Here is an 11,576-nt window from a genome sequence, read left to right as displayed (position 1 = left end):
CTCCGGAACACGTTACTTTTAATAACTTTTGAACCACATGTTTAACCATTATAAAAATAATCAGTTAAGGATTTTCGAGGCAGTCTTTTCAGTTTTGTAAAAAATGGTTCAGTAGTGCAGGAGATAATAAAGTTTCGTGATTTTCACATTTTGAAACACAGTGCCCAAACTAAACGTACAATGCCAATGAAATTCAATAGCATCCTACGGGGCCATTAGACCTTTCATTTGCAAAAGTGAGTGAGATTAAGCAGTCTTTGGAATATGTTTCTTTTTATTACAAATGTTTATTTTTTTTTATTCTCGCTTATATTCCGTCGGTCTAGTTCCGCTACTGTTGTTGTGCCAATCACCGACGCCCAGGGAGGCGACTCCACCCAGGACCCTAACTCACGACCCGTTAATTAACGGACCGGCGCCAACGGCTTTACTTCCTCATGCGATGGAAGGCGTGATCCCAGAGATTTTTCGCCTCAGAAAATCTCCCGGTGTCGGCTAGGATTGAATCTAGACCAGTTGGGTTGGTTGTGAGTGGATCACGCCACCCCACAACCATCGACACCTATGTCGGCGTTGGGATTCGAACCCAGGCGTCGAGCGTGGTTGGCGGAGACGTTATCAACCACGCTAGGCCCCCGCCTTATTTTATTACACATGTTTATAAATGTTTATATACAGCCTCTGGATAACCTTTCTGTACATAACTTTTAAACCATATGCTTATTTATTACGAAATTTATAAGGTAAGGTGTTCGGAGACAGCCCGTTCATTTGACTCCAATTTTATTGATCGGTTGTCTGGTTTCTGAAATATTAATGTTCCGTGAGTTATACATTTTGATACATAACCTCTTAACTAAACATCCGATTACAATGAAATTCAATACTAAGCTATGAAGCAAGACCTTTCATTTGCAATTAATTTCATGAGAATCGGTCCAGCCATCTCTGAGAAGTGAGTGAGAAAAAAAAGTTGCACATACACACATGCATACATACAGAAAATGCTCAGTTCGTCGAACTGAGTCGATTGGTATATGACATTCGGCCATTGCACAGTGGTCCAGGAATGCAATCTAGCGGAACAAAATTAATAACACCGGATCGTGTTGGTTTTTTGAGATAGTGATTTCGGCAATGTTTATTAGAATAATGAAGGAATATTTTTGTATTCAAATATTTGTACTAAATGTGTACTAAACTATTAATTTTTTTCTTCATTTTTCTTCAATTAAGAAAGATGGTTTCTTCTACAAAGTTCTTCTTTAGCCAAAAATATGAGCGTCTTCCAAAGTCACAACTATTCAAGAATTGATGATATTGATTTTTTTTGACAAAATGGACAAAAAACTTTAATTTTCATTTTTTTTCTAAGTGTACTAACAAACTCTATGAGTTTCTAATTATAAACCTTTTAAACTTTGGACTATGCCGCAGAACTAGGATGGCTATGGCATGTACTTTTTGAGATGCATAAAATAAACGAAAATTTTGATGATATTTTTTAAAATGTCATAAAAGCGCAACCTGAAACTCTCAAGGCTGAAAGAATATTAAACTAGGCGTCTTTAGACAAAATTACAGCCCGGACTCCTTGGAGCTTTTACTCTGTGAGTAATTTTGGAAAATTCTCCAAAATTAGAAAAAAGTACAATTTTGTCTCCAATATTATGCCAAATGTCTTCGGAGATGTTGAAGAGAATTAAATATGAGCTCTTTTGGTCTAAAAATATTTAGTTCAATATTTAAAATGAACTATTTAAGTCTTATAAAATGATTTTTTAATACTATTTAAAATACTAATCAGTAACATAAAAGGATCATTGTTCAAAACTTATTTTTTCCTATTCATCTTCATTTAAACTTCGCTTGGAAGATCATCAATTAAATGGTCTTTTGTTCTGTGATTCAGAGAAATTATCGGATCATATGTGAGTAAAAGGCATTTGAAAACCTCTTCGACGTTCACTAGGCGGTTTAATTTTTTGAGTGAAATTCTCGATATTTTTTTACGGATCTATTCCGTGCCTCTTGAACTTCTTCTGTCATCATAGGCAGAATACAATGCCGGATGATAGATGGACCGTACATTAATAGTCTGTGAATTGTCGGTGGAAACGGGTAAAAGGAATACAACTCGTTATTGATTAGCAAAGGTATCATATTTGAAAAAAAAAAAAAGCATTTCATTAGACTTAAATAGTTCATTTTAAATATTGAACTAAATATTGTTAGACCAAAAAAGTACATGTTTGATTCTCTTTAACATCACAGTTACGAAACTGCGCATAACAATACATTTGTGCGTGCGCTGGTTAACAGTCTCCATAGCAACAGATTTGCGCATTGCCGTATTAGCACTCGAGATGTATTTTGCACTTCATTCCATTAAGCTGGCTTGCTTTCATGAAGTTATGTAATACTTCATATAGTACCGGTACTTGTTCTAGTAGTCTTCAATTTTGCGCTTTTCTGATGATAGAGATGTCAGAGATAACATGCAGTGGTGGGCACCATTCGACTATTCGCTAATCGCTAATTAGCGACGCTAATATTCAATTAGTGTTTTAGCGATTTCGCTAATTTTTGAACTGGTTAGCGGATCGTTAGCGTCCCTAAAATTTCGGCCTCCGAAACGCTAATCGCCAATTCGCTAATTCTGTAGAGAACCGACAAAAAATATTTTCAAAAACTGTGAGTCGCTGATGGCGTGCTCCGAATGATGAACATACCTTTTTTTTTGGACATGTGTTTCATTCAAACAACGTCCAATTGTCTTAATTGTCTAGAATTCCTCTCTTCACGACACAAGTGCAAGTCAATCTTTTTACTCTAGAATGGCGTTCCAGTTAACGTATAAGCCATTGTCAACGTATAAGCCACAGAAGGAAAGGGGGACATTGTGGAGAACAAGGTGATCTAGATTAAATTTTTGGAACGACAAAAAATTCTGCATATCGCAATACGCTACCAATTATGGCAACTTTGGTTCTATTTTGTTTGATTCAGATAATATTTGAGTTTTCAACAACATTTTAAAAAGCATTTATTTTACATACAAGTACTTTTGTTTTTTCTTATTTCTACAAAATCCTCGAGTATGACCGCATTGTGAATTTTGTACCTTTTATTGTAAATAGCACTCAAATTCGTAATTTATTCGAGTATTTCTTTAGAACAAGAAGTGTTTGTTTTAAAATTTTTGTTACTTCATTCAAGCAAATAGTTTCTGAGCAGCATGAAACATTTTACATACATAATCGGAAATAATATAAACATGATCATAAAAATTTATCCGCGAAAAGGTCTTAGAGAATTCAGAGTACTTCCGTAGAACCCTTCAGTAAAACGAGGAATTGTCATGTTAAACGATTCATGAAGCGGACCGAACTCCCAAAATATTCGTTTCAAATTTACACAACAATTTAGACGTTACTTCCTCAATTAGTATCTTCACCGGCGTTGATCAACATGGTACAATCTTATCAATGAGTTCGTACAAGCTGATTGCCCGATCGCTGGACTCCCCATGTGGCCACAGTTACGATCAGTCGTCGCACCCCATCATCACCCATTCACCCGGTAGATCCATTTCCGGTGTTGGTCCACTTGTTTCTTCTTTCTTCTGTTTCAATTAAAATCCAATCCCGTCGCTGCTGGTTTCAGCTAGTCACGAAATAGCTGTACTCTTTCATGAGATTCTGCTTTGCGACAGGAAGGATAAGAGGGATGGCTGATAGATTCGGACAACATACTCGTTATGATGATGATTAGCTGAAAAAAGGCGAAATACAAGCATCTAAGCAGGGAGACTGGTCAGGAAAGCGCAACCACAAAATCTCGATTCGTTTATTAGCGCATAAACACTGAATGGACCACCGTGAACCACTTCAGCGACCCCAAACGGATCTGCGTGGACTGGAGTAGTGATTCGATAGCCACGGGCTGCATGCCGACAGCCATCAGAAGCAGATCTCCGTATGAAATCTTCGTTCTAGCTTTCTCGCTGCTGCCCCATAGTGGTTCGTAATTACTGCCGGTTCTTTTCTTTTCTCGTCGAGACTAGAATATAGTTATTACCACCTTGTTTGGAGTGTACACTCTTAAGATGATCCGCGTTTTTTTCTCGTATAAATTATTGTTTCGTTTTGCATTCAAGTAAGTATGGTTAAACCTTTTATACATGCTACGGTGAAACCTTATTGAATCCAAAAATGGCCGACTTCGAGTCACCACTTCGAATTTTCAAAAGCAAAAAGTCGGGATTTAATTAGGTTTCACCTTAAACTTGTAATTTAAATAGTCACTATTAATTTGAAGAAAAAAAAAACAGAACGTTCCGCTATAGTCATATTTCTAACGCAGTAAAAATATATCTTAAAAGCTTATGGTGAACTCTCATGCAAATACATATATAAAAATAAATAACTTTAGAGCATATACCCTTCGCTATGAAAATTTACCGTGTACCTTATTGCGTCTGAGTCCCAGCAGCTCATTTACATACCGACCAGCATCAAAATATTAGGAAACAATTATCATTTTCAGCACAATAGATCTCTGATAGAGCCATTTGAATTTAATGGCTTTCAGTTTCGAAGACGGCGGATGTTGATGCCCCTGACGGCCACAGCATGTAAAAAGCCTTTACATCAGCGAATGATGATCTCCATTGGTCGGCCCCGGAGATCCAGATTGGGCCACAATATGAAATATCGTGTAAACAAACACACCAATAGGCAACCGGCGAAGAATAGCGGTCCACGCGTGGCGGCATGGGGGCTAAAAGTGTTTTGCGATCGATTTTCAACATGTTTTAATGGACGGTCAGCAGGCTACGAAATCATTACATAAAGCACACACCCATTAAGGGGGGCCTAGCAGCGAACGCCCCAAAACATGAATGGTGCGCTGCACTGCGGTCCTAATCGACCTCCAGCGAGCATAGCCTAGACCAAAGCAAATCAAAATTGGGAGAAAAAGATATACCACCAAATCGGATGTTTCCGGCTAACTGTCCGCCGCCCGGTTTTGCGTTGGTCCAATAAAAATGTCTACAAGACGTTCACCCACCACTTTGGCTTGCGGTGTTCGGCCAGTGGGGTACAGAACCATTTCTGCCAACGCACGTGTTATAATTTTCCTATATCGATTAGCGCTCTAAAAAGGTTTATTTTTTGTTATTCAAGAAGTTTTCTCCGACCACGCAGAGCCACTGGGTCTGGTCGGTTGCCGTTGTTTCTGGGCTGCCCCAAAACTTGAGCGGCCAGCCGCTAGAGGAAACCAGCACGCTTACGCTGCCTTATTCAGTGCAAGGTATATACCCCAGGTGCGAGGGGATCTGAATCATTACCGAAGTGCCGAGAAAAATATTGAGATCCATTAGCACTTTGCCCAATCGACTGGAAAAGAGAGAGGGGGGCTTCGAAAATTGAGTGTTGATTGTATCGTTCGCTAATAGGAAAATTGTTACCATTTAGGAACCCGTTCGAAAACTTCCCTGTATTCATACAGGTATATTTGCCTTAAATAGTTATTTCGAAAGCCGAGAAGTGCTTGCCTCGGTCGGAGGCACCCAGCACGTGTTGCAATCAGCTCGAAAACAAGCTGCCAAATTCTAGGTTATGCGATGGAATTACAGAACACGTATTCTCGGGTCGGTTCGATCGGTATTATTGAACAGCATTTTGCTTTAGAGTGAACTTCCTTCCATTAAAAGGCTGAAAAGCCGTGAACCGTAGAATAACCTCTCGGTTTAAATGGGTTTATCGGAGTGTAGCGAGTGGCAAACGTAAGCTGGTAAAGTTTTTGTTGATTCAATGGAGTTTCGTATTTGTAAATTAACATATTGGACTTATCGCTAGGACAAATCTAAAATAGAAATTCACTTACTGGTGACATGAAAGGTATCCTAATTCGCTGTAAGCATGTGGAGTCAACTTACTGTAACGTATTATGTTATAATTAATAGACTTCATCAACTTTACATGGATATTCATGTCGAGCTCGTATACAAATATATAAACCCAGTCGTAAGAATACTTACCTTTATTGACGATTAATGGAAGATACACAGTTTACGATTGTATATTTGTATACTACCTCGATGTGAAGACCCCTGATATTATTTGTAATTTATTTGATTGAATGAAACAATTAAGGAAACCCCCGAATTGTGACTGTTTACGTGTGGTGCGGAAAAAATGTATGCGAATGCAGAATTCGCAATAAATAGGAGGACTGTGGATCAGATGAGCATTATTTATTGGATAAATTTTTCGAAAATCTAAAAACACAACTGGTCCAGTTGAAATTGAATATGTGTAACGCAACGCCGAACCATGTTATCAGAAGGTTGTTAATATAAAACGAGCTCACAAGGTTACCAATTCAAACAGTACGTGTTAATATCACGTTAATCCCAATTTAAAGACCCGGGAGATGCGATATTGAGCAGAGACTGGGAATCTTGCGCTCGAGGAAGCTCACGCTACTTGGAAAATCAATGTTGATCGATCATTTCAGATTTCGCTGAAACTTTGTTCAGTTGTTCCTTTTTACCTATCCAAAAATGAAACTGATTACAGTTCGGCTGAAAAGTTGTTAAGGATGATGCCTAGATGGCGTCTCTTGCAAAAATCTACTTGACTATCACAAAGCACCATCTAGAAAAAGAAACGTGTCAAAATTTGACAGCAATCGGTCGATTGGTCCGTGAGTTACAGCATTGAGAGTGAAGCAACTTTTGTTATTGTGGCAAAAATGGAAAAATCCGAATTTAGTGTATTGATGAAGCATGGCTTTTTGATGGAAAAAATACAGTGCCAATCAAAGCATTACATGAAAAACGTTTTCCGGACTCTACTCCAGCTATTGCAACTGTGAAATATTCGTTTCGTCAATTTCAAACTGGTCGTGTCAGCACAGATGCTGAGCGCAGTGGACGTCCAAAAGAGGCTGTTACTCCAGAAAACATAAAAAAAATCCACAAAAAAAATTAAAAGACCATGAAGTGAAGTTGAGTGAGATAGCTGGGACTCTGAAGATATCGAAAGAGCGTGTTGGACATATCGTGCGTGAATATTTGGGCATACGAAAGCTGTGTCGTTCAAAAACAAAAACGTGTCGATGATTCGGAGCAGTGTTTGAAGCTGTTTATTCGCAATAAAGTTGAGATCAAACAAAAATTAAAAATAGCATGACTTTCCTTAGAGTCGAAAAAAGATAAGTACCGTAAACTGGGGTGACTTTGATCACCGGGGTGACTTTGATCACTGTACCTCTTTTTTGAAAATGTGGTAAAAAAGCGCTCGTAGTGCTGGGGATTTGTCGTAATCTTCACTGATTGTGTGGATAAATGTTCGCATTGCTACTATTCATGCATTTCCTGCTATTTAAAGAGTGTTTTTCATGCTAAAATATTAATTGAAAATAAAGTGTATTTTTGACGATTTTTGTTGCATACAAACAATCGGTTTTTCCTCGAAGGCAATGTTGAGTCCCAATATTCTCCACAGCGTATTGTATATTTCTTCTTAACAAAAACCCAAGACGTGAAGTAACATGCTAATTTGGACAATTTCATAAGTCATATTCCTCGTGGGCTAGTTTTTGATGATTTTAGACCACCTTCTCTCTCAGTGGATAATTATTCATATATATTCTAAAAATTTTGTATGAATCTTGGACATTCGCCATTATAAACTGTTCACGTAGAATGTGAATGGCTCCCAAATTGCTTTCCATATTTATAAACTCGTTTAAGTCATTTTGGCTGTTTAATTTAGTGAAAGTAGCAAAGTGTTACTCCAAATTCATCAAAACAATCAAGTGATCAAAGTCACCCCGGAATGATGATTGGTGTAAAATTTTTAGAGCATATTTAAAACAGCAAAATTGTTGCTAAACTTTTGAAGTAGTGACTGAATCTTTTTCAATGCATGCCAGTACTTATTTTAAAAATATCAAGGAATATTGTTTTCAGTATATTCTGAAAATATTTGAGATACAATAAAATAAGTGATCAAAGTCACCCCAGTTTACGGTAACAATGTTTGTGACGTACGTCGATGTTGCTGCTGGTAGAGATGGCAACTCGCTAACACGTTTCTATCTCTCAAACTGAGAAGTCATTCCAACTTCCACTGAGGGTGTGGAAACAATAGCCAGCTATAAATAATAGTATCTACTGAATAAATGTACGAAGTGCGAGAATTGGATAAGCGATACAAAACTTGATTCTAGAATTACGTCTTTAACGTTCTGCGGTGGTGTAAAGGAAACACAACTGACCGGAGATTGGAAGTTGTGGGTTCGAGTCCCACCTGCTGAACTATATTTTTCGTAGTTTCTACAATCATATTTTCAGTTAATTTAATTTTCTATCTTCATTACTGCATTTATTCCTTAAATAAAAATTAAAGTTGAGTTCTTGCGTCCATATGTAACAATGGATAAAATACGGCTCCATCACTACACACCAGAGTCTAATCGACAGTCAGTGGAATGGAGAGCAAGCGACAAACCGAATCCAAAGCGTGGAAAGACACAACAGTCGGCTGGCAAGGTTATAGCGTCTGTATTTTGGGATTTAGGCTTATTTTGGGATTTAGGCTTAGAAATAACGAGGGACGAGGGAAAATTTTTTCTAAGCCTAAAAGTCACATCTTCTATTCCCGTTCATTTTCGCATCCTCGCAAACTGCATACATTGCCCGCTTTACTAAACTTAAAAAATGTAAGTCATATGACAAAAATGGAATTAGTTCGTAAAGTAAATTTAGCCAACGGAGCTCTTCCGTTATACGCGTTTGGAGTCTAGCGAGCAACTGAAGTGTCTCGTCGCTTGCGCCGCTGTAGATATAATAAGTCGTTATACACTGTGTGCGTGAAGAGATCACTCTCTCAGTTACAAAAATAAACTCCCACCGGGCAGTGTGTGCAGTTCATCGTTGGCGTGCGGAGATACGGGAACACAATAGTAGAGGGTGATTCGACTCTGGTTTAGAACTATTTATACCTTTCCTAGTAGTTTAATTGGCCAAAACACCTTGCCGGAGACAACGGAGATTGCGGGTTCGAGTCCCGTCTGGACGAGGGAAAACTTTTTCTAAGCCTAAAAGTCACATCTTCTATTCCCGTTCATTTTCGCATCCTCGCAAACTGCATACATTTCCCGCTTTACTAGACTGTTTTATAGCATTGTAGGAGCGTTTGAAGGTTGAAATGGCTCAGAAACGGCCCCATTTGGCGAAGAAAAAAGTGCTGTTTCATCAAGACAATGCACCGTGTCACAAATCAATGAAAACGATGGCAAAATTGCACGAATTGAGGTTCGAATTGCTTCTGTCTCTAGATCTGGTCCCCAGCGACTATTTTCTGTTCGCAGACCTGAAGAAGATGCTCGCTGGCAAAAAATTTAAGACCGATGATGAAGTGATTACCGAAACTGAGGCCCATTTTGAGGAAAAACCGAAAAAATACTATAAAAATGGTATCGAAAAGTTGCAAAATCGCTATAATCGTTGTTGTCGAGGGCACTGAATTGCATTCGAAGGTAACTATGTTGAATAATAAAATTGAATTTCGCAATAAAAAAAAATTTTTACTGTTACCTTATAAACTTTTCAGCCGAACTGTTAAGTAAAAAAATATATATATGAGAAAAACGGTTTAATTGATTGAAATGGTGTCTTCAGCAAAGTTCTATGTAAGTAAGTTGCGGCTCCATGAAAAAAATGTACACCGTTTAAATTGTTACAAAATTTTAAATATCTCAAAAAGTACCTTTTTGTAAATCTGAAGTTTCACATATCTAAAACAAAAACTTTTACTACTATCTGTTAAGCTTTGGTTCTGGTATAATAAGACATAAAAAAATTCAAAATTGAAAAAAAAAATCCCTAAAGTATGACAACGCAGGTAACACTCGACTAGAGCAACCTTCACTAGGTCACATCAGTAGTTCTTGCATTTTTTTTTTTCATTTGTAGCACCGTGAAATAGTTTTGCGGTAGATGCCAAAAATTCTGAATCCTTAAAAATATATAACTCAGCCCAGTGGCGTAGACAAGAATTTCTTCTGGGGAGGTTTGTTTAAAAATGTGAATTTTCACTTTTCAGAATATTGAAGGGAGAGTAACCAACATCAATGACAATCATGTAGCAAAACGGAATTAGAAAAATAGTGGCTTGGCCTGGTCATATCACTTACTCTCAATACGGGTGCTGTTGTAGTAGACATATGAGTGCGAGAGATCTTAAGGAGAGAGAATAAGAGAGAACAACGTAAAACATGAAGTATTACTTTCCCTAGTGATACCTTTTACCGTGCAACGCACGTGCTGTTTAAATGAACCGTAGCGTAGTTCAGCCTATTAAATTCGACAACAACATTAGAATTGTTGTTTATGGCATGGCATCAACAGCAGGGTGCTTATGGAAATCAACTTTCCGAATTTTTTTTAGCGAATGGAGAAAAGTCCCCATGAAAATTTCAGCTCGTGCAGCAGCTTCCTTCCCAGAACCAGGTATAGTCACAACATTCCATTCGCACAGACAGACATTTGAAGCAGCATTCTGTTACGTAGTTTGAAATAGTATAGCTTCTCGATATTTTTCCGCCGGATAAAGTTCTGACACACAGTTTTTCGGGAGAAAAAATTATGGCCGCATGGCAGTGAAATAAGCTAGGGACAAAAAGAGGAGTGATAAAATTTCCATTTTAGGTGAAAGGCTAGAGAATGACAGGGAAAAAAATCGGAGAAAAGAATTATTTCTCTGTGGGGTTTCTGAAGATTAGGTTTAAGTAAAATTTATTGAATAAAACCTGTTGAACCTCAAAGTCGTCAAAGTTTCACTGTTTTGACCAATAAAAGAAAGCATGACATTTTCGATATCGTCGAGATCTGACGTTTTACCTAAAAAAATTTCGAAGATTTTTTTCTGAACAACACCAGATCTCGAAGTTTTATGCATTTCTAAGACACTTTGTTTAAAAAAAATGATTTCGACAACTTCATTGAGCATTTTTTCATCGGTCAAAACAGGGAAACTTTTTTGACTTGAGTTGACTTGATTTCGAGGTTTTACAACCTAAAGTCCGATTGAGCTGAAATTTTGCATGAGGATTTTTTTCGAGAAGACGAAGTTTTTGAACTCTACAGACTAACGACATTCGAAGGAAAAATTTCTCCCATACATTCCATTAGCACCTCAATAAAAAAGAAATGTAGAACCCTTACATTGAAAAATAATGAAGATAGGTGTCTCTAGTGGGGAGGGGGTTGAGCCCTGAGCCCCCCCCTTCCCCACCCCTTGACTACGCCACTAACTTTTGTTTGATCTGTTATTGAGTACACTTTCAAGTGGCAGTGTATTTGTAGTACTTTTTGTAAAAAATAAATGGCAAATATCAAGTTAAGTTGAAAAATTGGGTTTTGTTGAAATTAGTACATACCGTAAAACGGGGTAGCATTGATCAGATTTTTCACTTTTTTGTGAGTATTTATATATTTTACAACTGAAATTAAAGGTTTCATATTTTTAGAACCAGTATCGGCATCCTTAGAACTTGAG

The sequence above is a fragment of the Wyeomyia smithii genome, chromosome 2, assembly GCF_029784165.1.
Source record: "Wyeomyia smithii strain HCP4-BCI-WySm-NY-G18 chromosome 2, ASM2978416v1, whole genome shotgun sequence".
Lineage (NCBI taxonomy): Eukaryota > Metazoa > Arthropoda > Insecta > Diptera > Culicidae > Wyeomyia > Wyeomyia smithii.
Note: the sequence above shows the minus strand (reverse complement) of the source record.